The sequence below is a fragment of the Herpailurus yagouaroundi genome, unplaced genomic scaffold (assembly GCF_014898765.1).
Source record: "Herpailurus yagouaroundi ecotype Mexico unplaced genomic scaffold, PumYag 164, whole genome shotgun sequence".
NCBI lineage: Eukaryota > Metazoa > Chordata > Mammalia > Carnivora > Felidae > Herpailurus > Herpailurus yagouaroundi.
This window is the reverse complement of record NW_024412405.1, coordinates 3372718-3399524: the sequence shown is the minus strand read 5'-3', so window position 1 is coordinate 3399524 and position 26807 is coordinate 3372718. Positions and strand designations below refer to the sequence as shown.

Genomic DNA, 26807 nt, shown 5'->3' with positions numbered 1-26807 from the left:
CGTGTTGGCGTGCTCAGATATCAGGAGGGAGGGAACCAGATTCGTAATTGCATTTTAAATTCAAAGCCCAAAATACATCAGTATGTCTATGAAAGTGTGAGCTGCAGCGGGTTCGGGGTCCCGGAAATACAAATTATTTCGTTCACACGCTGTTAAGATGTCGTTCAGAACTGAATAGGTTGACTGTTTCCGTTCTGGATGAGATCAGCCCCACTCAGCTACAGTCTGTAGCTAAGACACAGGCGAGAAGAGGAGATGTGCGGCTGAGACGATTGTAACGTGATGCTTGAAAGGGAGGAAACACCACTTCGGAGTCATTGGCTCTCTGGATTTGGAGGGAATGATGCGCAGGGGCTCTGGCTAAAAATGGCGCTAAATGGCCTGGAACTCGACCTGCAAGCAAGTTAGAAAATAACAACCGGTCCTCCCTTCTCCTGCTCCTTTAACTGAAGCATTTTCTATCTTGGAGGCCGCTTTTGAAAGGCAATACTCCTGGGAGTGGTCACAGCTTAAGTTATCAGCTAACACTTGCCGAGGGAGCAGCAGACAGCCCAGGAGAGGGAGAAGGGCTCGGCAGAAGTGCCCGGGCCTGGGGGAGAAAGGTTAACCAGGCCACCCATCTGTTGATTAGCTCACCACCAACTTATTCACCTACTCCTGACTCATTGTGACACTCCCGACCTTGGGTGCTGCCATCACTGGACCAAGAAGACAAACATTGGCTCCCCAGTTGGTCCATTAACCACTTCAATGCAATCTCCTATCCCATCTTGGCAGCAATTTGAATAAGCGTGGGGGGAGGGGAGGGAAACAAAATTAACCCTAACACCGTTGAGAATTATTGACTTTTTGCTACAAACCCATTTAGACCATCCCTGAAGGGCGTCTGTGCCCTTGAGGTCGGATTTTGACAGAACAGGAAGCTCGTCTTAAGGTGAGGGATGCGGTCAACAGAATCTGCCCGCTGAAAACTCCTCACGCTTCCAGTGACGCAGCTAAGACCCCCCACAAAACCGCACTGATGCAGAAATAGAGAAATCAGCTTCTCTTCTGCCTCAGGAGTCTATTTTTTTCTTTTTTTATGTAGTTACAAACATATTTTTTTTTTCATTATGACATGGACTTGTAAGGTCTACTCTCTTAGCAACTTTCAAACACTCAATGCAGTGACAGGAACCCCAGTCACGACATTGCATGGCACATCCTCATGTTTCCAGACTTGTTTTTTTTCTTTTTAATGTTTACTTATTTATTTGGGGGGGGGGGGCAAAGAGAGAGAGAGAGAGAGGGAGGGAGGGAGAGAATCCCAAGCAGGCTCCACACTGTCCACGCAGAGCCTGACTTGGGGCTTGAACTCGCGAACCATGAGATCATGACCTGAGCTGAAATCAAGAGCCGGATGCTCAACTGACTCAGCCCCCAGGTACCCCCAGAGTTCTATTTTTTAATGTTTGTCACTGCCCCAGACGTAGTATTTATTTATTACCCTCAAGTATCTACTTATATTGATCAATTTGGAACAGAAACCTGTCTCGCTGCTTTCTTGGAACAAAACCACACAGAAAAAATAATTTGTTGGGTTTTTTTCTTCTGTCTCGTTTCCTTTCATGTTTGCCTTTTTGACTTCTCAGAGGCAATTGGGTTGAACAAACCTTTCAAAATTTAATTGCCTCTTTGGGTCTGTAAGGATATTGGTAGATCCTAATGGCTTTAAGAATTTCAAAAGTAGGGGTGCCTGGGTGGCTCGGTCGGTCGAGCGTCCAACTTCCGCTCAGGTCATGATCTCACCATTGGTGGGTTCAAGCCTCACATTGGTCTCTGTGCTGTCAGCTCAGAGCCTGGAGCCCGCTTCGGATGCTGCGTCTCCTTCTCTTTCTGCCCCTCCCTGCCCCTCCCTCACTCATACACTCTCTCTCTCTCAAAAGTAAATAAACGTTCAAAAAGAAAAAAAAAAAAGATTTTCAAAAGTAGAAGGGGCACCTGGGTAGTTCAATCGGTTAAGCATTTGACTCTTGATTTCAGCTCGGGTCATGATCTCATGGTTTGTGAGTTCGAGCTCCACATCAGGCTCTGCACTGATCGCACGGAGCCTGCTTGGGATTCTCTCTCCCTCTCTCTCTCTGCCCCTCCCTTGCTCTCTCTCTCTCAAAACAAATAAACATTTTTCTAAAAAGAATTTCAAAAGTAGCTGAGTATGGGCTTTGTAAATACCTGTTTTTTGTTAACATTACCACTTCATCTGTGCTGATGGACAGCCCTTATGGCACAGAGAGGAGACGTCAGGGTGACCTCCCAACTCCATTTCCCCACAGATTTGTGTCTTCCGCTACCACAAAACTTTTATCTCACGAATAACAAGGAGCCAAATATAGGTGGGTTTTGCTTCGTTTTCCTTATTTTCTACTTGGGGCGACCTTATTCACGAGCAACAGGAAGGCCAAAACTACTAGTACTGTTAAAGGAATATTAGAATTACTTAAAAATAATCATGAAGAGAAAACGTGTTTACTCTTTTGAGCTTTAATTTGACAGACGTGGTGGAGCTCCCACCCTACGGCAGGCACTGGGGACAAGATGACGGCGGGCACGCACCGCCCACCGCCCTTCAAGATGGCGTCCTGTGGCGCTCGCTCACTGGCTCTGGCTAGGAAGTGACTAGTGATGGTGGCATTCTGTTGAAAACACGGAACTGACGATCAGGAAACCTGGTGTAGAATCTCTGTGTTGCCGTTTACTGGTCGCGTGGCCTTGGACCAATCGCGGTCTCTCTCGTTGGTTTCTCTCCCACAGAATGTGACCTTTGACCCCAGTGAAATGGTTCCTTTCTACCCAGGGTTGTCTGATTGCCCAGGAGGCTGGCATCCATTGAGGAGGAAGCAGCATTTATGGCTGGTGCTCCTCTCACTTGCCAGAGGGGTAACATCCATCACAGAAATCCCCGCCCCTCCCCACACTGGGCATGTTTCTCCCACAATGCTCCGTGGCTTTCCACCAGGTCCTCTCTCTGCCCAAAGGCCTCACTGTGGAATCTTAACTGCTGGGAAAGAATAATTTTTCAGATGCATAAACCAGTTGGTGAAACCAGCCATATTTTAGGGGGGCTCGACTTCTCATTATGTAAAAAATTTCAAAATATTACGTCAGGCAAGGGAAATACGTATGTTCTGAGGACCAGCGCAACCCGTGGTCTCACCGCTTTACCCTGCTGGTACCAGAATTTCACAAAATCAACAAGAATCATAATTCAATTGATCCGGTTTGATGAAAGCCACCGAAAATGAGAAGTAATCTCTTGCTGTAAGATTTCACTGTAAGACTTTAGAGGAGGTTCTCTTAGCTAACTGTATAAATACTATAAATCTACTCTGATTTCCCCGAATCTCTGCATCAAATTCTGTGTGTATGAGATCAGTAAGTCTTACAGAAAGCCATAAATGTGGAACAGTAGGAAGACCCACTTACCAAGGACACAGTTCAACCCCACACGGGTGTGTTTAGAAGGTATGTTGCTAACACGTGCCGATCAAAATATATGATGTATAATCTGTAGCGTCTGATGGTCAAAGCCTCCGTCTCCTTCTGCCCCCACAGCGATTTCTAGGCTGACCTGCCAAGAGAAAAAGATGTTTTTCAGTTGCCCCCATGAGGACTGGGGGCTGAAACCCTCCACTTCAACATGAACTCCCTGAGATCTGTCACACGCAAATTTCCCACTGCCAACCCTGGCCTGCAGGACGGGAAACCAGGCCGATTCTGAAGCAACGCTGAGTTGTGCGTTGTAAACAGTGACCTATTCATAAAGCATCTATACTACATTGTACCAGGCTAGCTTTTGTTCAGGACCAAACCCCTCTGTTTGCAGAAACAACAGCAACCACACTTGCCCTTCAGTTCCAAGGTAACGGCTTACTAATGAGATTACCTTCTTCATCCTAACAGATTTTTCTGCTATGTGGAGACCGGGAATATGAGAACCCCTACTTAATTTAATGTCCTCTGAACATTAGTGATTTGAAAAAAATCATTGTTGTTTTGACGACATTGTTGACATTTGAGACAGAGGAGCAGTTCACGGTGGGGACACCCGGGGCTCAGATCCGGCAAACAGAGAATGGCCCGCCATGCTCGCGACAGGCAGCATTCTCGAATGCAAACTGTGGGCTTGGCCTGATTGCCCGCCTACTGGTTGTGTGGTCTTGGGAGAGTTTCCTAAACTCTAAATCTCCACATCACCTAGGGCGTTAGATCATTGGGGGGATTTCAGGAGATGCTGCATTAAAATAACCTTGCACAGGCGCGTGCCTGGGGGGCTCAGTCGGTTGAGCGTCCAACTTCGGCCTGTGAGTTCAAGCCCCACGTCGGGCTCTGTGCTGCTAGCTCAGAGCCTGGAGCCTGCTTTGGATTCTGTGCCTCCCCCTCTCTCTGCCCCTCCCCCTCTCCTGCTCTGTCTCTCTCTCTCAAAAATAAATGAACATTAAAAAATAAAAAGAATCTTGCCCAGCACCTTGCACTAAAGATGTAGAGTACATGGCATATGCATATATGTGTGTGCACACATCCGTATACATACATACATATAACGTTTTTAGTTACTGCTGTTGTTAGCACCTTGCCAGGGCTTTGGTAACAAAGCCTCACAGACAAGGGGCTGACACAGCAAAAATACGTTCACTCACATTTTGAGATGCTCAGCGTCCGAAATCAAGGTGCTGGGTTGGGTTGGTTTGTGATGAGGGCTGAGAGGGAGAATGTGTCACCAGCCTCTGTCCGTAGTGTGCATCCGGCCGTCTTCTCCCCATCTCTCCGCATCGTGTTTCCTCTGTGCAGCCTCTGCGCCCAAATTTCCCCTTTTTACAAGGACATTGGCCATACTGGATCAGAGCCCACCCTCCATTTCATTTCACCTTGATTCCCTCCACAAAGACCCTATCTCCTATGTTAGGACTTTAACATACAAATTTGGAAAGAACACAATTCAACCCATAACACTGATGCTATAAATAATAATAGCAATTGTTATTATTACCATTATTATTGTGACTATTTTTGGAGCAGAGGCCATTCACTGCAAGGAAGTGCATGACGTCTTTGAGGGTAACACGTGACTTACAGGGGGGAGGGGGAGTGTGCAGGAGCGAATGCATGAATGCTGGGCAGGGTATAAGTATTGCTAAGGGCTGGTACCCAGCAGGGCTGGGCTGACAGAGCTCCCAGCCCCTTGGGGTGGGGGGTGCGAGGAAGGGAGTAAATTGCAGGTGTGAACAAGAGAACCCGTCAATAGTCCCCAGGCCAGCCCCATGGGAATGCGACGACAAAGCAAGGACTTCATTCACGGAGGAATTAAGCTCAGAAGGCAAGTTACAGATACTGACTTGGGTTCCCTTCCCACCTCCCCCATGTGCCAGCTTAAAACCTCTCTGAAGCTCAAGGTTGGTCAAGGCTGAATGTTCTGGAGCTGGAATAAAGACTCAGTGGCGTAATGTACCTAAAGAACCCTGCTCACAGCCCGCACATCGTATACATAAGGAAAGCGTTAAGGTGTTCTGCTTCTTGCAGTTGTGTGGAGTCCCAGGCACGATTCTGGACCCTTGGGGACGTCCCCTGGCATTCTAGGGACCTGCAGGAGATGGGCGCTTCTCCCCGAGAAGGCTGAAAAGCCACCTGACCATGTAGGACCCAACCTTGCTGTAGACACTCCCCTCCTCAGGACCTCCTGAGGACCCGGAGGAAACCATCGGTTTTGAATCAGGTTACATTGTCGCCACGTGCATAGCGACATGGGGGAACAGAAGCTTCTTGGGGGTGGGAGACATTCCGTGGACACCTGGTCATGCTTAGAACATTGTTTGTGTCCTATGTTGTTTGATTTTAATGCAAGAGAAGCTGCTGTATTTTGAAAGCCAAACCCATTTTCCTAAGAACTTATTATTTCATACACACCTATTAGCCAGCTATGATCGAATTACCACTCAAAAAATGAGATATCAGAATGTCCTTTTATAACATCAATGGGACACGCACACACACACGCACACGCACACGCACACAAAATCCAATTCAACGTAGCCAATACCACGTGCTCATTGGAAATATGATTGTATGTGGCCCAAGAGCTACTTCTGCTCCCTACAAAATCAGCTTTTCCTTTTATTTTTTGAAGGAATTCTTGGAAATTCTTCTGGGCAAACAGCACACTCAGGGGAACAGATCACTTATACTGGGACTCTGACTGATTGTTACAAGAGATTCCACAGCAGGACTTTGGAAAAAGAGAAAGTAAAGAAACCCAGAAAAAAAGACAGTGAAAGTCTCCTATTGACTTGATAACACAGCCTCTCTTGTTCCTGGAACCTGATTCTCAGCTGATGGTGACTTATGGGAGGGGTAGAAGGAGGAAATATTTTAAAATCGAATTCTTTAAGACACAGAAAGGAATTAAAGACAACTGGGAAACTGAACACAAATCGTGCTTTTTTCACAGCTCATTATTTTTTAATCAACAACCTAAATATTTCAAGGGCACTTGTGTGAGGCCAATGTTTTGGGGGGATGAAAAACTCACGTATTTTCTAAAGAAATGAATATATCTGGGGCTCCTGGGTGGCTCAGCCGGTTAAGTGTCCAACTTTGATTTCACAATTTGTGAGTTCGGGCCCCAAGTTGGGCTCTGTGTTAACCGCGAGGAGCCTGCTTAGGATTCTCTGCCTCCCTCTCTCTGCCCCTCCCCCACTTGCAATTTCTCTCTCTCTCTCTCTCTCTCTCTCAAAAAAATAAATGAATAAACATCAAAAAAAAAAAAAAGGAATATATCCAACAGGACTTGTACAAAGTTCAGCAAAGAAAAAAAGCAAAACCAGGGAATCACTGACATAGTAATCACTAAGAGTTTATTGTGCACACAACACTCAAACCAAAACACGGGGTGAGGCTCAAGGGATTTCGTTATGAACCAGCTCATCCAGAGTGCAGGCGGTGTTTATTCTTCACAGGGACTGGTTGCAAACTTAGCATTTTCTTAAGTAAGCGGAAATCAGTTAGTGGTTAGTTCATATCAGTTTGGGGGAACAATTTAAGTTGTGCTTATAATTGCAGACCATAACCAAGACCCAAGTCAAGTTAGCCTCACTTTTCTTGTAAAATACAATAAATGAAGCTTTGCTTATAGAACTGAACTGCTTCTGTCTGCTCGGAGAACTTTCAGATCTGTTCTCCCTTTGCGATTGATTTGAACAGACTGAAATAGACGTGTGTGTGCATATGCACGTTCACATATATATATATATATACATACTTATATAGTAATACTTGTATATAACAATATAATAATTACGTATATAATATCATGTATGACATATACCTTGTATCACACATATACACTAAATACATGTAATATATACACAAATAATAAGTATTTATAACAAATCTATTTTCTAATGCTGTGATACCACCCTCACCTGGCCATCATCTAATGGGGATGTATTATCCTGGTGCTTATCGCCAGGGCCCAAAGACTATGCTTATATTTACATGAAAGTTCAGCTTTACACTTAGAATTCATAGCTGGTCTCCCGTGTACAGCTGAAATTGAGTATGTTACTAGAACTTCATTAAAAAAAAACAGTAAAAGAGAGAGACTGCTGCTTTCGAACAGGAAGAAAGTTAGTAGGTTGCATGATATTTACGAGAAATGTTGTTGGACTTCAAAGCGAGAATTTGCTTTTAGGGTGAACAGTGAGTCACCAGTACCTTTGTTAAAGGGTCATCAGCTCCTCGGCCATACTCGTTTAAGGACTTCTGGTAAGGGACAGTCAACGGGATCTCACCAGAAAACCCCCCGTCCCCGTTGCAACACACTTCCGCCATGTTTCACGGACCCTGTGCTGGAGAGCTCAGAACCTGATAAGACCCAGAAGGGCTCCAGCCAGAGTCAGACTCACAACACACACAGACCTCAGAGATCAGCCCTAGCATCTGAAACACACAGTAACCCAGAACAGGGTTCACGTTCTCTGACAACTGGCCCGCAGGCATGACTCCGACAGCCTGCTCACCCTTGGCTAGTTGGCTCAAGGATCAAATTTTACTACCTGTTGGAGATAGCCTGTGATCTTGTTCCAAATACCTGAATAAACTTTTAAAGCCAGAGTGCAATCACCTGGACACATTTCCACAACCATCCATCCGTCGTTCACTATTGACTCAGCATGGCGCTGGGGGCTATGGGGGAAGGACACAGCCAGAAAGCCCCCCCCACCCGCCCCGCTCCCTTCAGCCCAGATGGGGCGACGGGGACAACACACAAAACAGAACACAGCTCATCAAAATTGTTCCGGTTCGGGCGCCTGGGGGGCTCAGTCAGGTGGGCGTCCGACTTCGGCTCAGGTCATGAACTCGCAGCTGGTGAGTTCGAGCCCCATGTCAGGCTCTGTGCTGACAGCTCAGAGCCTGGAACCTGCTTCGGATTCTGTGTCTCCTTCGCTCTCTGCCCCTCTCCTGCTCACACTCTGTTTCTCTCTCTCTCTCTCTCCTTCAAAAATGGGTAAACATTATAAAAATTTATTTATATTGTTCTGGTTTTTGTTATTTCATTTTTTCAAATATGAACCCTGTCTTTGTCCGTCAAGTTATCAGCTAAAGAGAAAGAGCTACACTGAGCGGCATCATGTTGCACTGACCGCACGTCCTGGTGGGTTTCAGGAATACAGAGGAGAGGAGGGTAGGGATGGCCGGGGAGGGATGGGGGCTACCCTGAAGAGGAGGGCTCTCAGCAGGGTTTCCTCTGAGGGGGAAATAGGGCTGACTTTCAGGGCGTCCCCAAATCTATACATCCGTCTTTCCCGTTTTCTCATTAGCACTTGTCAGCCCCATGGACTCTTAAAATTCTGTGCGAATAAAAAACATTAAAAGCAGTTCAGTAATTAAAGGTAACTCTTTCAGTGGGAGAGATTTTTGTTTTCATAATCTCCTCTTTGTGTGGAACTAGTTCTTGGTTCCATCCGCCACCGATAGCCTTTGCTCTGTTTACTTTAAAGAATAAGCCACTGTTTGATTTGGTTTCTCGTTTTCAGTCTGTAAACCCTGGGCTCTTGATCCTCTGTTCCAGGAAGGAAAAATAAAAGAACAAGCCTCTTTAAATATCAGAGCAATGGTTACTTACAGATCCACACAGCCTCAACATGTTATAGAACAGTCACTTCGGAAAACGTGTAAGAATTTCCCAGCTGGCAGTCTTGATTTGGCAAATGTACCTCAATTGAACCAATCACTTTTTATTTGGCTGTCGATTCGTTTGGTTTATTTCTGGCTGCACTTGTGCCGGAGTGTGTGTTTATTTCAAAAGGCCGTTCACCTATGCCACGGTTCAAAGGGACCATTTTGTTCACTTAAGGCATCACTGTGATGATCCATGAAGATGTGGCTAAGGAAGGTGAGTCAGAACCGTGGGTCCAACTGGTAGGAAAATACACTGCAAAATACAAAAAGAGAGAGAGAGAGAGAGAGAGATCAAAGCATGATTAAAAGTGATTGAATGTTTAAATTTATTTAATTTTATTGATTAAGAAACAATGAAGAAGCCAAAACAGAACGTTTAAAAGCAAAAGCGAAACACCAAAAAACTCTACAGCGAACTACGTTCTTAAGAGTGTTATCATCCTCTAAATCTCTGCAGCTTTCATTAGTTCCTTTGTTTATTTTCTTCATCGGTTGGCATTGACAGCTTAAAGCAGTCCCCTGCTTGATTTAACTAATCCAGAGCCAATGAAAAGTGCAGACTTAGAGAAATTCCGTTTTATCCATAGATCTTGATGGAGTCTCCATTCGCACTTGGGATTTACTTGGTTGGATGAACCCATTTCCCCTTTCCTCTGGGTCAGCCCACTTCCCGTGAAAAAAAACTAGAGTGGCCCCGGAGTCTGTTTTTCATCCAGGAAAAAAAAAAAAGAGCCATTCTTGGAGCACCAATGAGGAAACACGTTTTCAAGAAAGAGCATGTTTCTTGGGTATGATTGTGTCGATAGGCCAACAACGTGGCTGTCTTCAGAGGAAAAAGGGCTGCTGTTAATTGGTTTCACCGCATCAAAATATTTGATTTACAGGAGATTTTTGTGATTACACTGCTGTGTTTTTTACAGATGTTTGGCCCGTAAAAATGCTGACGCGTACACTTTATGTGCTACCTTCTACCTGTGTTTACGGAGGCCTCAAGATGGAAAGCAGAAGAGCCCCTTGGGAACCCAGGAGCATTTGAGTGAACTCTACCTGTTATCGTCATAATAAGACTTTCAAATCGGAGTTCTTTCTGAGTCTGATTTTCCCCATATGCGGACACAGGGGGCAATACACCCAACACCAGAGCTCTCGTGACTGCTGAGCTCACGGACGGAGGACAGAAGGTCTGCCTGGCTGGAGGGAGACACTGAGCTGAGCCCGGTCAGCCCCTCGCCCGTGGGAACCCCCCACACTGCTCCAGGGCTGAGCACGCAGTGACAGGTGTATGTCTAGGCCCGTGTGCAGGTGTGTCTGAGGCTGGGAGTGAAGGTCAGCGTCTTGATCCCTGTATTTATTCCACCGCCTGACGTTGCCTCTCATTGGGTTCCCCCTGAAAATGAGGAGTGGAGAACCCTGCTCTCCTCTCCAGCCACTGAGGCAGGGTCAGGGGTGTGGATGCCAGTGCGGTGGGCGTGCCCCACTCCAGCCTTTCCTGTTGTTCCCCTGCTCCGATGAACGTGGGTCCTGCCCACAGATGTGGCACCAACTCCCGGGGCACGTACCAGACGGAACCTCAAATACAAACCAAAATACACTGCGCTGATCTGCGGAACCCCAAGCAGACCCAAATTCAGAGCTTTTATTTTTGAAACTATTAACAGAACCACGGTTTCAGAAACACCAGGAGAATCGTCCCAATGAGACGTTACTATAGGAAAGAGGTCTAAAAGCTTTTTCAGTGAGAAAATGCTGTTTCTTACTCTACTTGCTAAAATTGCTGAGTTTGTTATTAAAACAGTCACCTGACCCTACAACGGGCCATGTTTTATTTACCCGAAGATCTCTCAGTCAAATGGAGATATAATCAATGTTATCAATTTAGGTATTTCTGTGGCCTCTATTCGGGTGACGTGTTAAATCTATGTCTCTGTGAGAGAAGTACATTGATTTTTTTTTTTTTTTACAGCAGGACTTTTTTTTCAGCTCTGAGAACAGCTGAGAACTGCAAAACCGTGCAGATGGCCACATGGAAGAATCTGCTTGGATGATAAGATAGTTTAAAAGAGAAATCACCTTACTGCACATCACATCCTGAACAACTGTCAAACTAGGTCAGGAACCGTGTTTGATTGGACCGTGCCAAAATATTTAACGAATTGAATTTCCCAGAGTTTACGACAACTACGGCCACAACAGCCCGGACCTCACGCCCGATGTCTCTTTCATCCTTTTGTTTATAAAGCCTGGCCTGGGACCGTGACGAGCAGCCTGGGCAGTGTGCCTGTGGACCTGGCCAGCTGCTACAAGGACCCCACGATGGTCTTTCTCATGACGACCTGGCTGACCTGACGACGACTGACGAAAACATAATCGTGATAAAATACGGAGCTCCTGACGATAGGGTGCAGGCACTCAGCCAACCCCTGAGCCTCAGTATGCTTAAGTAGGTTTGTAAATGCGCAAAAACGTGAAGTCAGGTGTTTATCAGAGAAAAGCGTCTCTTTGTAGGAAAGAAAGAACATCCTCTTGATCTGAGAAAAACAGCACTCCAGAAGGAGACGTCCGCTCTTGGCGGCGATGGCTGGCCTCTGCCTTGAACAGCAAACTTGCAGATTAATGAAGATAGTAAAATATAGCACCTTCCTTCTGCCTCCAGGTGTAATATTTTATTCATAAAAGAGCCGGGTGAGCCTTGATTTATATGGACTTTCATTAATAGGCAAGATTCAATCACAAGGCTTCCACTAGTCCGTCCAGGCTTCCTTAAATTCAACACCCCGTCAAATGGCAGTGGGATCTCTCCCCTCCTCGGGGATACTTCCCAAAAAGGAAAAGGGAAAGGGAAAAGAAGAAAGAAAGGAAGGAAGGAAGGTGGCCTAAGGAGACGGTCTGCGGTGGCGGTGTAAGGCGGGCCTTGTTCTCCCCTGCGGGTGTCCAGCGAAGCGTCAGCCGATGGGCCGTCACTCACCTGAGCCCGTCAGGTCCAGACGGGGCCTCGGCCTCCGTGGGACACGCAGGCACTGGTTGCAGAAGAGCTAGCGTTCGGAGTCCTCCCAGGCAGGGAATGTGCTGCCTCCGCGGTGGGCTCAGAAACCCAAAACTTTGTGATTTACTTTCTCCTTACATTGCGAGGGTTTTCCAATTAGTCCCCCAATTTTAAGAAGCTCAGATTGGCCCCGGATAGAAATCCGATTGCACACGGACTGTCATTTTTCTTCTCGAGTGTTTGATTTTATCAGGATCGGATCACGCGTTCATTCATTCCCTTGGTTCGGAGTCATACACGGAGCCATAGCAGAATTTCGGGGAAGGCATGAAACCACGGAGGGCCCCCCGCATTGTGACTTGCTTTTTTTTTTTTTTTTTTAACTTTTCTAAGGCATCAACCTGGAACTCAAGCACATAAATACGTCTTCTAGGAGAGGAAGTGGTGTTCTGAGTTTCCTGACGGATTCCGATTAGCAATGGCGGGTCTCCCGGCTTTGAAGGCCACTATTAAATCTTCAGGCTCTTCTAAGTCACGTGCTTACCAATGACATCTGGCGGGACCCCCCATCCAGGCAAGCGTACCTCCAGTCTGATGAGAGCAGAGGGGGGTGAAGCAGGGCCCCCACCCAGCTGCCCACCGTCACTCCCAAAGAAAACAGACGGGTGGGCCTTCCCCTGTGCAACTTCTAAAATTACTTTGGTGCTCAGCATCAGAGGTGGGCCAACACGGGGATCACCTGAGGTTGCCTCTGCGCTAACAAAGGCATCTCTTGAGTGTGGTGAATCGGGCGATGGCCCTGGGCCCAGAGCAGGGATCTGAGGAAATCACCCATGGCAACAGCCAGGCAGTGAGTCCCCGGCGCCTGCCAGAAAGCTCTGTGAATATTGGAGGGAGAGGGAATTTACATGTTACCCAATTCAGAACAACAACATCAACAACGTCATGTTCCAAGGTCTGCACGAGAGAGACACAGAGAGAGACAGAGAGAGAGAGAGAGAGAGAGAGACCCAGCCCCGGGGCTGGAGCTAGCTGACGCCCCAGCTCTGGGGGCACGAGGTGGGCATTCACGGACCCAGCCCGGAGCCTCCCAGAGGGAGCCCCTGGGTCTCCAGCTCCGAACTGCACCTTGCGAGGTGGGCTTCACCGAGGAGGCAGCATCCCCACCAAGCCTTAGCTTCTTCATCTGAATCTGAGCACCTACCTCATAGGCTTTGCCCGGGTTCAGTGCCGGCACATAGTAAGTGCTCAGTAAACAGCAGGTATGGCCGTCACCCTTCTCCAGGCTGCTGCCTGCGACAGACGGGAGTTCATAAGTGAGAAGCAAAGGGTATGGAGGTAGGGGGCACATCCCTGCACCCCACAGCTGGGTGCCCTAATGACCAGAGTCTAAGCCCCACGGGGGAGCTCTCCGTGTTGGAGCTCAGTGGAAAGGTCTGGAAGAAAGATTTCTAGAGCTGTAATGATCAGCTGACACAGGAGGGAAGGTTTCCCCTCGCAGCACCCCAGGACGCGCGTGAACACCCGAAGGCACGCAGAGACTTCAGCAAGGAAAAGCTGGTGAGAGCCGCACAAAAATGGACCTTAGCAGCAGGCGGCAGCCCCTTTGTGACCCCAGCATCTCTGGCCAAAGGGACGCAGATACCTGACAGGTGTTAACCAAAGGAGTGTTTCTCAAACGCCTGAATCCTTTTCCAGTGGAGAACCCCAGCCCTCACATGCATGGTCGCAGAGGGCATGGTCAGGGCTCGGGGAGTGACAGATGGGTGAAGACCAACGACAGGGGGGTTTCCTCAATCACCCTCCCCCCCTCCCACCCCACCCCACCCCACCGTCTGTTACCAGGCATCTAATGGACCTCCTTTCCTGGGAGAGGTGGGAGTCCAGGACAGAGCCATTTTCCGTTAACATCTAACTTCCTTTATTCCATATATTTTATGTGGCAGGCAGCACGCTGGCTGCTTTAAGCATGTGATTTTTTTTTTTTAATTTTTTTCATGTTCATTTATTTTTGAGACAGAGAGAGACAGAGCGTGCACGAGGAAGGGTCAGAGAGAGGGAGACACAGATTCCGAAGCAGGCTCCAGGCTCCGAGCCGTCGGCCCAGAGCCCGACGCGGGGCTCGAACTCACGGACCATGAGACCATGACCTGAGCAGAAGTTGCTTAACCGACTGAGCCCCCCCCCCCCCGCCCGGCGCCCCAAGCACGTGATATTTCTATTCCCCACAAAAGACCCTGAAATGTGGGTGTTATCGAACCAGTCGCCTGGAGAAGGCAAAGGCAGTTCCGAGAGACGAGTACCTTGCCCCGCTCAGGGTGCATGGGTGCTTACCACGTTTTGTTTGCCCTACACTCTCTCCCGTAAACAGGCTTCCAAATGCCGGTGCACTTGAGAGCTGCCAGGAAGGAAGCTGTCGCCTCAGCATAGACTTGGGGCCAAGCTGCAGAGTCAGGTTACCCCCCCAGGGTGCCCAAGCGACTGCTCCCAGAATGAGCGTGTGATCCACGCACGGCCAGTGTCATTCTGGGAAATCTCATATGGATGCCGGGGAAATCTCCTCCTGACATTGTGAACTCTGAAGGAGACATAGGGCCGGGACGGCCTGGAACTTACTGGGTCAGGGCATCAGCCCTGAGGAGCCCCACGTGGAGAGGGGAAGAGGGCAGAGCGGTTCCCGGGATTATCATGGGACGGGGCGTCCGGCAGGGCCTGGATGGCGAGGTGGGGGTCCCGGGAGCAGGTAGCGCAGCACACCGGGGACCTCGTTGGGAGTGCAAATTCCTGGCCACCCCAGGTTCACTGAATGAGAAAGTCTGTGGATGGAACTCAGCCACGTCTCTTCCTGAACCTTCCGGGGCAGTTCGACTCACCGTGTTTGAAAGACGGCCACTCTAGACCTATCCATGGAGCTTTTGTTTCGTGAGCCAACGAACTCCTCATTTTTTTATTGTTTTGCTTAGACTCTGATTATAATAAGAAGAACAAGGGGCGCTAAGGTGGCTCAGTTGATTGAGTGTCTGACTCTTGATTTCAGCTCAGGTCATGATCCCAGGGTCCCGGGATAGAGCCCTGCGTCGAGCCTCGTGCTGAGTGTGGAGACTGCTTGAGATTCTCGCACTCTCTCCTTCTGCCCCTCCCCCTACTAGCACTCTCTCTTTCTCTGGAATTAAAAAAAGAAAAAGAAAAAGAAAAGAAAAACAGGGGCACCCGGGTGGCTCAGTCTGCTGAGCGTCAGACTTTGGCTCAGATCGTGATCTCACACTTCATGAGTTTGAGACCCATGTTGGGCTCTGTGCTGACAGCTCGGAGCCTGGAGCCTCCTTGGGATTCTGTGTCTCCCTCTCTCTCTGCCCCTTCCCTGATCATGCCCTCTGTCTCTTTCTCAAAAATAAACATTAAAAAAGAAAGAAAGAAAAAAGAAAAAAAAAACCAAGATAGTTTTGAGTCACTTTCATGAAAAACAAAATGAGCTTAAAGGCTTTTTATAAGTTGCAAGGGAAGTTAATTATTTCATAATGATACGTTTTCAGTGCAGGGGTTCCTTTGAGACTGTGTCCAGATTTGTTTTGTTTATATGGGAGGCAAGTCATCCCCTCGATGTTTGCAAGAAAGAGGCGGCCGGAAGCCATGCAGGTGGAGGCACTGTCGGACCCCGTGGGGGCAGCATGGTGGGGCCCACGGTATGTGCAGTGCCCACTGCCTGGCATATACATGGAAGCACTCCCAGAAGGCGGCCATCAAGGAGCCTGGGCCACAGAGAAGCAGGCAGAACTGGTCTGGCCATCGGATGATTCCATCACCAAAACAACATAAAACTTCAGGGGCACCCAGGGGGCTGAGCTGGTTGAGCGTCTGACTGTTGATTTCGGCCCAGGGCATGATCTCACGGTTTGTGGGTTCGAGCCCCGCATTGGGCTCTGGGCTGACAGTGCGGAGCCTGCTTAGGATTCTCTCTCTCTCTCTCTCTCTCTCTCTCTCACTCACTCTCTCCCTCCCCTGCTCTCTGTCTCTCAAAACAATAAATAAACATTAAAAAAAAAGAAATGACATGAAACGCTAGCAAAGAGAAAATGATAGAAAGTGAGGTGTTTGAAGAAGGGTTGGAAATGAGACCTATCCTCAATGAGCCAAGGCCCCAGAGAGACGCCCCGGAGACCAGAGTGAAGGGAACAGAGGACAGGGTCCTGCTCACTCCCCCGGCGGTCCACCTCGTGGCATTCCCAGAGAAGCAGGACGTGGCCAGCAGTTTAAGGCACTGCCCAGAGGTCACGGGCTGTGGGCTTACCAGTGTCCTTTGGACCTGCTGATCCAGAGGCTGCTGAGTCGCTCTTGCACAGGGGGCCACGGGGGCCACGGGGGCCTAGCTAAGCTGGAAAGTGAGGACATTGATGGGAAAGCTTCGGTCCTTGGGGTGGAGGCACCTCCCGGGGTTGGGGGGGGTGCGGTCAGGGTAGAGAACCCCCTGTAGCTCCCGTCCTGCACCTGCTCCGCCAACCCTTCAAACCACCCCCCACACGTGTCTAATGAGGTTCGAACACTGCACTCTCTGAAATCCGGCTTCAAACAGGCGTCCTCCCTGTGGAAACCGGGGACTGCCACTGTGTTGGGGGTTTAGACACAAGGACACAGGAGGTGGAAACTGTCGTTGCAAAAGCTCAGAGTCCGGTGAGGCCCTGAGCCGGATCCAGTGCTCAGGAAGGGAAACGTGGGGGCTCCTGGCGGATTCCTGGAGGTAGAACATTCCATGGAAGGATCAGGGAGTGTTCCCAGAGGGTGTGAGAGGAGGGTGGGTGGGCAGAAGCAAGGGGCATGGGCTCAGGAAAACCCACAGCGTTGGGCAGGCCCGGAGCCAGGCACACGCTCCCCAGGGACGCGATGCCAAGCCTGTGTCTGGGCCTTCCTCCTGCGGCCGGGCGGAAGCCCTCAGGAAAGCAGAAGGACAAGCCCACCAGCATGGTGGGTGGGCAGGAAGCAGTGTTGGATGCTGGGGGGTTTACAGAGATGATCGGGCACGAGGCAGTGAGGGGCAGAGTCGAGGGGAGACACCTGAGCTGGGCCGGGCGTGCGAGAAATCCTGGAAACGCGTGCAAACTTTGCGTGTGTGTGCAAACGTGCTTTCCTCTGGGACACGTTTGAGTGCGTGACCCAAGAACACGTCCTTATTGGATGCCCCGAGGGGTAGGAAGGCCGCAGCAGCAGTCCAAGCTCCTGGCTCCCCGCCCCCCCCCCCCCCCCAGGGGGGTTTTGGACCGGTGGGGGGGGGGGGGGGCGGGGGCTGGAGTTCTGGGCCATGGAGACAGCGGGAGTCCCTCACCGATTGGCCGGTCCTTGAGCAGCTTTAGTTGGGTTAACCGTTCAAGCACTGAATGACTCTGTTTGAGTCTAGTCTAGGGAAGGCTTGTCAGCCTTCCATCCCCTTGGAGGATCCTTCTCTCGGCCAGAAGCCGGTGGTGTTGGCACACTGGGAACGCGACCCGGCCTGCCCGGGCCAGGGTTTGACATGAGCCCAGGTCTCACCTCAGGCAAACACAGAGCAAGCTTCCCCAGCAGTGAGAGGGCCTGCTCCCCACCTTCCGAAGGTGGTGGGCAGAGGGAACACAGGGGAGCAGCAGACAGCCAGCCAGCCAGCAGCCGCCCCCCACCCCCCAGTCTACACCCGCTTTCAGCTGCTTTCAGCCAGTCCCAAACAACAGCCGGCCAGCCCCAGGAGCCCCTGCGGTGGTTTCACAGAGCCACAGAGCGGAGGGTGCATTGCAAATGAAAAAACAGCCTGCCAGGCAAAGGCAGTGTTTTGAAGCACAGGAAGAGGAGTCCCACCGTGGGGGGGCAGATAAAGGGGCCTCGGAGCACCTCAGGAGCCGGTCACACACAAAAGCACCTCTGTGCCTTTAAACAGGAACTCCTGTAAGTGTCCCAGGGTTTCATAACCTGAACGCTGCTGCCCGGAGTGATGTGGTTTGGAAATTAACCTAGCTTTTCTTCCCACTGCTGTTTTACATATTAATTAAAGTGTTTTCCTCGGATTCAGGAATGCCTGCCGGCTGGCTGGGTTCTGCAAAGGCCCCGCGTTCCCCGTCCCCTGCCCCCTCCCCGGCCACAGTGGCACAGAGTTCAAGGATTCCAGTCTCCCTAGGCCTGCGGCCACTCTCCCCCATCCACCGGCTCTGTTATACGGACGCACACTTTCATAAGGCCTTTAAGAAGTCGTAGCTTCTTCCCCCCAAACGACTGTGCGGAGCTAATCTAGGGAGGTCATGCGGGATAGAAGACATCACGGAGGACAATGTCCCACTATCTCCTCCTCCCTCCTTACCTCCATCCCAACCTGTTCCTTTCTTTTCTCGTCCCGCCTCCCACCCCCACCCCTCACCATGCTGAGAACAAGTGCAAACAACTCACACACTGAGACTTGTTTTAATTCATATATTTTTGCAGAATCATGGTGGCCGAAAGTTGAAGGCCACCAAAGATCACGCTGCCGAGGGTTGCCACGTCGGACCCTGATTCGCAACTTTGAATTTCGTTTTTAAAAATTGAAGAATCAGAGGGGCGCCTGGGGGGCTCAGTGGGTTAAGTATGCGTCTGACTTTGGCTCAGGTCATGATCTCACGGCTTGCGGGTTCGAGCCCCGAATGGGACTCTGTGCTGACAGCTGGGAGCCTGGAGCCTGCTTCAGAGTCTGTCTCCCACTCTCTCTGCCCCTCCCCCACTCATACTCTGTCTCCCCCACAAAAATAAAAATAAAACGAATCGTAGTGGTATTTAAGATATTCACTAAGGCCAAGATTAATTGTCTGGGTAAGTACATACGGTTAATGCATCTGAGACCCAAAATAATAGAGTTAAGTCATAGTTACTTCCTTGGTTTCATGGACATTTTAGTTCAAAGCTTCCTTTTCAGTTTTCAATTATAATTTGGACTGTATCCATGAACTTCTTGGATTATGTTAAATAAACATATTTCTTTATGATTTTAGGAAATCCATTTGTTTCCTGTAAATTCAAGTGCCTAGGGGCTTAACCTATGAAACGCAAAATATAGCGACGATTGGTAATCTCTGATGAAGGCAATTATGTTTCTCCACCAAAGGGTAGATTACCCCACCACTTACACATGGAAGTAGATAGCAGTATAAATAAGTAAATTCATAAATTCGTAAAGGAATCGGCTGAGTCACTGAGAATAAAATCCAGTTATTTTCTTCCCCTACTTAGCATTTATAAAATTCAGGAGAGATCAGGGAAGGCCAGGATTCAGCGCAAGGAGGGTTTTGGGTGCCGTGAAAGGTGTGGCCTCCACACCGTCGGTCACTGTGTCATCAGAAACATCATCAGGGCTGCCTTGTTCCTTGGAGACACGTCTACGGGACGTCCCTCCTGAATATCGTGTGCGCGAGCCTGCGTGTGTAACTAGGAGGGCAGGAGTCGGGACCCAAGTAGTTTCATGACAAGGAAACGTGTCTGCTACGGTGCGTCCTGAGATATAGAGTTGGCTTCTATATATATAGCGCTGGGGGACTCGGGCCACTAGTCCTAGAGATGTTTCTCCTAGAGATGTAGTTCTCCTAGATGTAGTTCTCCTAGAGATGTTTCTCTAACCTCTGGCAGAGAGCCTGGCTCCTACAGTCACAAGGCAGCAAGGCAAGACTAGCTCAAGGAGAGGGAAGTGATGGCCTGTAGGAGTGTCCTCGGGGAGCTCAGCTCTGAGAAGGGGATGGGGGGCAGCCCCATGGGGGGGGGGCCGCTTCCCCCTGCAAGATTCTGTAACACGAGTCCTGTTTACGACAGAAAAGGAATGTCCCATTTTGTCACGACAGAGGATGCCCTCCTCCCCCTGTGACAGTCCACACAGCAGGGACTGGGGTTCACAGCCTTTATGTGGGATGCAGCTCCAAAGCCCAGGGGAAGCAGGAGGCAGACCAGGCAGAGAAATCCAAGGGCAGGTGTGTGGGTGAGTGACGGAGCATGGGGGGCCAGGCTGCTGCACGTGACTGAGCACCCGGGGGAGGGTCAGCCGTGGGGAGCACAGCCCAGGGCTCCCCAGGATGCGGGGAGGCAGTGTGGCCACGCACGGGGAGCCACGCTTGGTGATGATGCAGTGGCGATGTGGGTAGGCGACACCGGGCTGTGGGCCACGGGGGGACCGGGGAAACCCTGTCCACAGTGGACCCAGGCGTGGCCAGGAGGTGTTTCCAGAGAGGCAGCGGGAAACAAACCAGGTCGGTTTTCAGGACACAGACTTCTGCTCCGAGTGAAGTTGGGACACATCTGACCTACTTTCTTCAAGGATCCACGGCGCTTCTGAATAGAGAATCATCAGAAGGGAAGGAAGGCAGGGGAGGGAGACCCGTGAGGAAGGAAGCCAGCGGGACCTGGCCACCAATGCGGTGGCAAAGGAGCCCCACCACAGCGTCCCGCCTGGGGGAGGGCCAGCGGGAGGCCCCCCACCTCTGCTGTCCCAAGCACCAAGAAGAACCGGACTGCCATCGAGTGGGCAGGGGTGATGGCAGGACAGAGAGCTGGAGGGCAGGGGGCTCGGTTCTGGGCACATTGAACTTCAATGCTCGCCTGCCACCCCAGCGTGTGTTCCAGGAGTCCGCGGGGAGCCGCACTGGTGGGTGCACCCAGATCACAAATTCAGCCGAGGCCAGGGGCCCGCAGAGGTGTGGTCAGTGAAGGGACCAGCCCAAGAGACTAAACACAGTGGGCAGGGGCGAGGCAGAGACAGCCGCGAGGGTATTCTGGAAACCAAGCGCAGACTTGCGTAAGGAGGAAAGACCAAGTGGCGTCAGAGAAGGCCACCAGGTCTAATCTACCTGACTAAGACATTGCCTGGAGGGAACCCCACGGGTGGGAGCGAGATGGAGGGAGACAGGAGAGACAGAGGAGAAGGGGGAGAGATGGTGAGACAGGACAGAGATGGGGAGAGATGGGGGGGGAAGGGAGGGGGACGAGGGGAGGGGCAAAAGAGGAAAAGGAAGCACAAACAAATCTCCTTGTGTTTGCCTTTATGACACCAAATCAGACCCGCAAGGCAGCAGGGGAGCCACGCCCCTCACTGGAGGGAGGGCACCTTTGTAGCTGCCGCTGTTGGGGTAAGGAGGGTGAGCTTGGGGGCTAATTTTCCTTTTCCTGACGATGTTTGGCCCTGAGGAGGGAAAGCCGGGCCTGCCTGCCCAGACTTAAACTGTTTATTTCTTGTCAACAAACTCTTCACGTGTGAAAAATAAATGCGTGCGCGTATCATGGGCGCGCCATAATTTTCAGTGAGCCAGGGAATGCAGGTGCGGTTTTCTCAAAGTGCCTGCAGCATCAGTTGGTTGGATCTTCGAGGGACACCTCTAAGGCTCCTCTGACGAACAGGTTTATTAAATCCGAGGGGCGAGAAAAAAGTGACCCACGCTTTGCTAGCTTTGCGCGTGTCACCACAATCGTATCTTTGAAGAACAGAGCCGCCAAAACACACTGAACAGGGGACAGCTGGACTCCCCAAACTGGCCGCAAAAGTCATTTATCAAAATCCGAAGTTAGTTCCCCACGGCGCTGCCTCTTCATACCAACCCACCGTTCCACAAACAGCGGTTTCGAACGCCCAAACATTCACGTTCTTGGTGAAACCCTGCAGGGCTGGTGCAAACACTTTAATCGGTGAGACGACGCCATCCCGCTGGACTTAAGCTCCCTAAAAGCTGTTTGCTCCTTAGCAACCACACGGCACACCTCTCCGGTCTTCTCTTTTAGGGTATTTGCACATTTCTAAAAGGATTAGCCCCGAGTTATAAAAACATAGTTACCACCCTACTTCTAATCGTAACTTATTATTTTGAGTCAGTTCTCTAGATGCGTACCATCCATGAGAGTCAAGCTTCATGGCAGGTGGGGCTGTCGCTCACCCTGCTCTCAAAGTAGAGGGGCAACGCGGGTACCCCGATTCGGAGGCAAATTGGGGTCAAAAGAAGGGCAGCGTGTCAGCGACGGGTTTGAGAGGGGATCGGGGAAGTCTTCATGGTGGAGGCAACGGTGGAGAAGGGCCCCTGAGGATGGGCCAGCTTCAACCAGGCAGAGCTAGGGGACTGGAGACACAGGAGCCTGGCGACACGGGGTCGTAAGTGTGCGTGAAGGCTGGCTGCTGCAGCTCAGGGGCCGTGCCGTAGCATCACTCAAACGTAGCGTTTGGACTTCATGTCAGTAATAAGGGGGTCTGTTAAGGTTTTGTGTTTGGGGCGGTGACCTAATCCAAGCCGAGCACCAGAAGGATTCATCTGGCCACGCGGCAGAGGTCGACCAGCCGTGAGGGAGAGTAGGACAGAAAGCCCCACGTGATGAGCAGCGTGTTGCCAGCGGGAATGGCGAGGAAGGGTCCCCGTGACGCCTCGAAGACAGAACGGACTGCGTGTGGGAAGGCCCAGGGGGCTGCAGAAAGAGGCCGCCCTCTCCAAGCTGTGGCCTCACTGACTCCGAGAGGACAGCGGTCCGTTTTTGGGCGCTTTGGATGCAAGATGCGGAAGGGAAACCAAATCGATGCGTCCTGCAGGCTGGAGCAAGTGCGACGTGGAGGCTTGAGGACCTGAGAGGCAGCTGAAGAGAGACAAGCACAAGCCAGAGAAGGAGGTCGCCGGGAAGGAAATGAAGGGCTCAGCAGGTCCTTGCTGGAGCCCGGGGTGCATGAGATTTCAGGAGCAGAGGCAGCAAGGGGCGAAGGATGACAGTGGCTCGGCCCCCAGAGGCCACAGAAGGAGGCCAGGGCACCGAGCGGGCAGACCCAGCCCTGAGCCCATCCTCTCCACTGTGCTCCATGTCCTGGGCCGTCGGGGCAGCTCTTCGGCGCGTTCCCCCCCCCCCCCCCCCCCCCCCCCCCGCACCGTGTGGTCACTGGGAGGGGTCTCCGGGAGAAATGGCACGCCGGTGTTAGGGGCAAGGCCTGGCCCTCGCAAAGCTTCTGGCACCTCCTGAGCGGGGAGGGGTCTCTTCCTTCCCCCTGCTCCGGGAGGGGTGGGGGGGGGCATGAGTTACTGTGTGGGTGACTCAGAGGCTGTCACTACAGCCATCTCAGGGCCGAGGCCAGATTGCAGAGGGGGAGAGAGCGAGAGCGACGGGGAGGAAACAGAGCGATGCCCCTCTCGACCTGGAAAACATCTTTCTGCCGCCTTCCAGGCTGTAGCTGGCGGCGCGTCTCCCCAAAGCTTTCCTTGACTCTTCCAAACAGAATGAGGGGCCCCAGCCCCCGGTGTCTCCGTGGTCTTTGCTCTCTCTGTCGGGCCCCGGGGACACAGTCCAGCCATCGACTTGCTCACAAGCTCCTTTTCCCCTGCCGGCCCGCAGCACCAGGTGGAGGGCCCCTCAGGCAGGAAGACGTCCTTGTGCCGTGACGGGTGCAGGCCGGTGCCGGACCCACAGCTGAACTGCTGTGGGCGCGGCGGGAGGGAAGCTGGGGCCAGTCACAGGAGCGGGGAGGGGCGCAGGCATGTAGAGGCGGGGACCCGCTGCACGGAGCCAGGGTCCCGCTTCGGGCTGGGCAGGAGTGCGGGCCGAGGAGGCGCAAGTCACACACGTGCTGGGGTGTCAACAAGAGAGAGGGGACCAACAAAGCATCAGTGAAGCCTCGACTGAGATTCGAAACTACAGATTTGACTTGGGGGTTAGCTTGGGGGCAGTCAGCAAGACGCCTGACCACAGGGCCACCCGGGGCCGGGGCTTTGAAATCTGCTGGGCCTTTCTTGGTTGGTCTCCTGACCCTGCTCAGGTTCACACCGTCTGCTTTAGGATAATCAACCGTGGCTGAGAGGCAGGTGAGACCACAGAATGGGGAGGAGGGCCCGGGAGACCAGAGAGAGGGTCCCGCTGGCTGAAGGACAGGTTCAGGGGCGCACCCGTGGCCACAGAAGGCTGCAAGGCGACAGCCGCAGCATCGCAATGGCAGACGACAGTAAAGCTTCACCTTTGCTCTGAGCGGATTGCTCGGAGCTCGTGAGTCACTCGGCCGACTCCTCATCGGGACCGGGCTCTGTCGTATCTTGGGACTGGCCGGTGTCTGTCCCGCATGTCCCTCGCCGGCCCGCTGGAGGCCGGAGGACGGGAAGGAGACAGGGAAGGATGGTGGCAGGGCCATGGCAGGGCCAGGCAGGGGACTTCGACACTGGAGATCCCGACCAGGGACCAGTTCCGTCTCCTGATAAGGTCTCACGAGTGGCTCCTAAAGCGCTAGTTACCCTGTCCTCTGTCATTCGGAATGTCGCGTCGTGAACCGGGGACGGGATCTTCAGTGCCTCTGTCACTTCTGATAAAATCAATGAGTGTAATGAGGGGCCTGTGCCTGAGTCGAGGTGATTAGTAGAGGGCATTTGCTGAATGAATCTAATTCAATGAGATACTCCCCGTATAAGGAAGGCACGGCCCAGAGAGGTAAGACAATTCACCCCACATCACACAGAAGGATCTCCTTGAACCCTAGTCTGTCCTTTCTCCTTTTCACTCTTTGTTATAGTTTTTTTTCTTTATAAGTGACGGAGAAAAGAAACTGATTGAAGACACAGTAACATTAAGTCATGTATTAATTATTATTCTTTATTTAACTTGCCTTCCCCCCAAAGTACTGTGGCTCCCTGACCTATAATATGGTATGAAATGGATTCGCCTGTGATATAAGGAGGTGGATACTATGCAGGGACTTGGCACCATGGTTTGGGAACTCCAACCCCACAATGCTGTTCGTTTCTTTTTTCACACATGATTTATTTCAGCCTCAGAATGCCATGTTTACTTCGGGTCTTATCGTCAGGTTCCAGCATTCAAGAAGGACTTCACTAAAAGACGATTCTTGTGATTTTACTCTTCACCTGTTTGTCAGTATTTTCCTTTGTCGGGAACCAAGTGGGGAGGGGCGTCCGACTTGGGCTCAGGTCACGATCTCGCAGTTCGTGGGTTGGAGCCCCACGTCGGGCTCTGTGCTGACAGCTCGGAGCCTGGAGCCTGCTTCGGATTCTGTCTCCCTCACTCTGTCTGCCCTCTCTTGCTTGTGCTCTGTCTCTCTCTCTCTCTCTCAAAAATAAATAAAGATTCAAAAAAAAGAAACAAGTGAGGATGCCATTCCCAAACTGTGCCCTCGGCTAAGAACAATGTCAGAGCACAGTCGGGCTGCAGCAGGTGGCCCGGACACAGGCTGGGACAGCAAAACAAAGAAGTGCCTGGTCCCCGAGTGATCTGACTACTGACTCGGGGACACCTGTGGCATCTAGCAGGAGCGATCAGCATGTGACAGCTGGAACAGGACCCACAGGCATCACATTATAAGGGAACACACGGATCCTATTTACCCAATAAAGGATCCCGTTCTTCTGTGTCTCCCTCTCTCTCTGCCCCTCCCCCGTTCATGCTCTGTCTCTCTCTGTCCCAAAGATAAATAAACGTTGAAAAAAAAATTTTTAAAAACAAAAAACAAACAAACAAAAAAACAACTGTCGTGTCTGTGTGGACATTCAGATGCACGTCTCCGTATGTGTTTTTAATTCAAATTAATGGGTAAATACTAGTTAATAGTGGTTACATACTTACTTTTTCCTTTCTCTTTTTCAGTTGCTTCCATAACTCCAAAACCTTTCGAGGGGAGTGAACGTATCGGGATGCTGACCTGTGCTCGTACGGATGGGCGTGTGGGAGGCCCCGCCATTCGTCAGCCACTGAAAGGCATGTGGATGCTGCTACGAGGGGACCGTGAGAAGGCGTTGGCTTAGAGGCAGGTGAAAACACCAGGATTTGCTGAAGGGTGGAATGCGGGGTAGGGGTCCCAGCTTGTTGGCCCCGGTGTTCGGGGGGCAGGGCTGCTCTTGGGTGACGCGGGTGGGCAGGGCGGGCTGCGGCAAACCAAGAGGTCTTTCTTTGCTCGTGTCGATTTCAAGGCAGGTGTCAGACATCCGGGTGGAGAGCTTCAGTGGGTGTGAGTCACTGGAACGTAGACTGGATGTGGGGCCCTGTGATCTTGTGAGATTGCCATCCCAGATTTCCTGCTTTGGAGGGAGGTGGCAGTGAGGAGGACGGAGAGGGTGTTTGACAAGAACGGCTGTATGGGGGACGCAAGGGGATCCGCAGGCCTCGGCAGGAAGAGTCTCTTCCGAGGCACTGAGCACGGGTGCCCGAGGCACGTCCCGTGAGGTGTCCAGCCGGGAGTCGTGTCCAAGAAGTTGAGGTAGGGGAGGTCGGTGCCCAGCACACAGGTGTGCACCTGCAGTGATGAGGGCGCGTGCAGGTGTCCAGGCAAAGGGGTCGAGGTGACGAGCATCGGGTCGGAGAGGAACACGGAGTTCGAGGACGGGGAGAGGAGACTCACTCGTGAAAGGAGCCGCATCACAAAAGTCTAACCCGGAGGGAGAGCTTCCTCACATCTGGGTGAGTGTCGCTGTCCTTCCTTACCGAACACGGGAATGCTGGTCCCCACGCATTCCAAAGTAACAGGACCTCGTCCTATTTCAGGGCTGGACAGAGGCCATTCCCGCTGTGCGGTGGCACTGGTGGGACAACCGAATGATTCCTGCCAGGAGGATCCAGGCTATCCCACCTTGGAAGCTGTCCGGAGGGACCACGGCCCTCCTCACCTCAGTCTCTGGGCAAGGAC

The 26807-nt window shown here is 51.4% G+C and overlaps 1 long non-coding RNA gene across 1 annotated transcript; it reads left to right on the top strand.

The window, feature by feature from the left end:
• Nucleotides 1-2543: 2543 nt before the first annotated feature.
• LOC121037717 (uncharacterized) lies at nt 2544-6464 on the top strand. Its single transcript, XR_005793941.1, has 2 exons — nt 2544-3898; nt 6161-6464. It is a non-coding gene; the product is annotated as an uncharacterized LOC121037717 (long non-coding RNA).
• Nucleotides 6465-26807: the final 20343 nt, after the last annotated feature.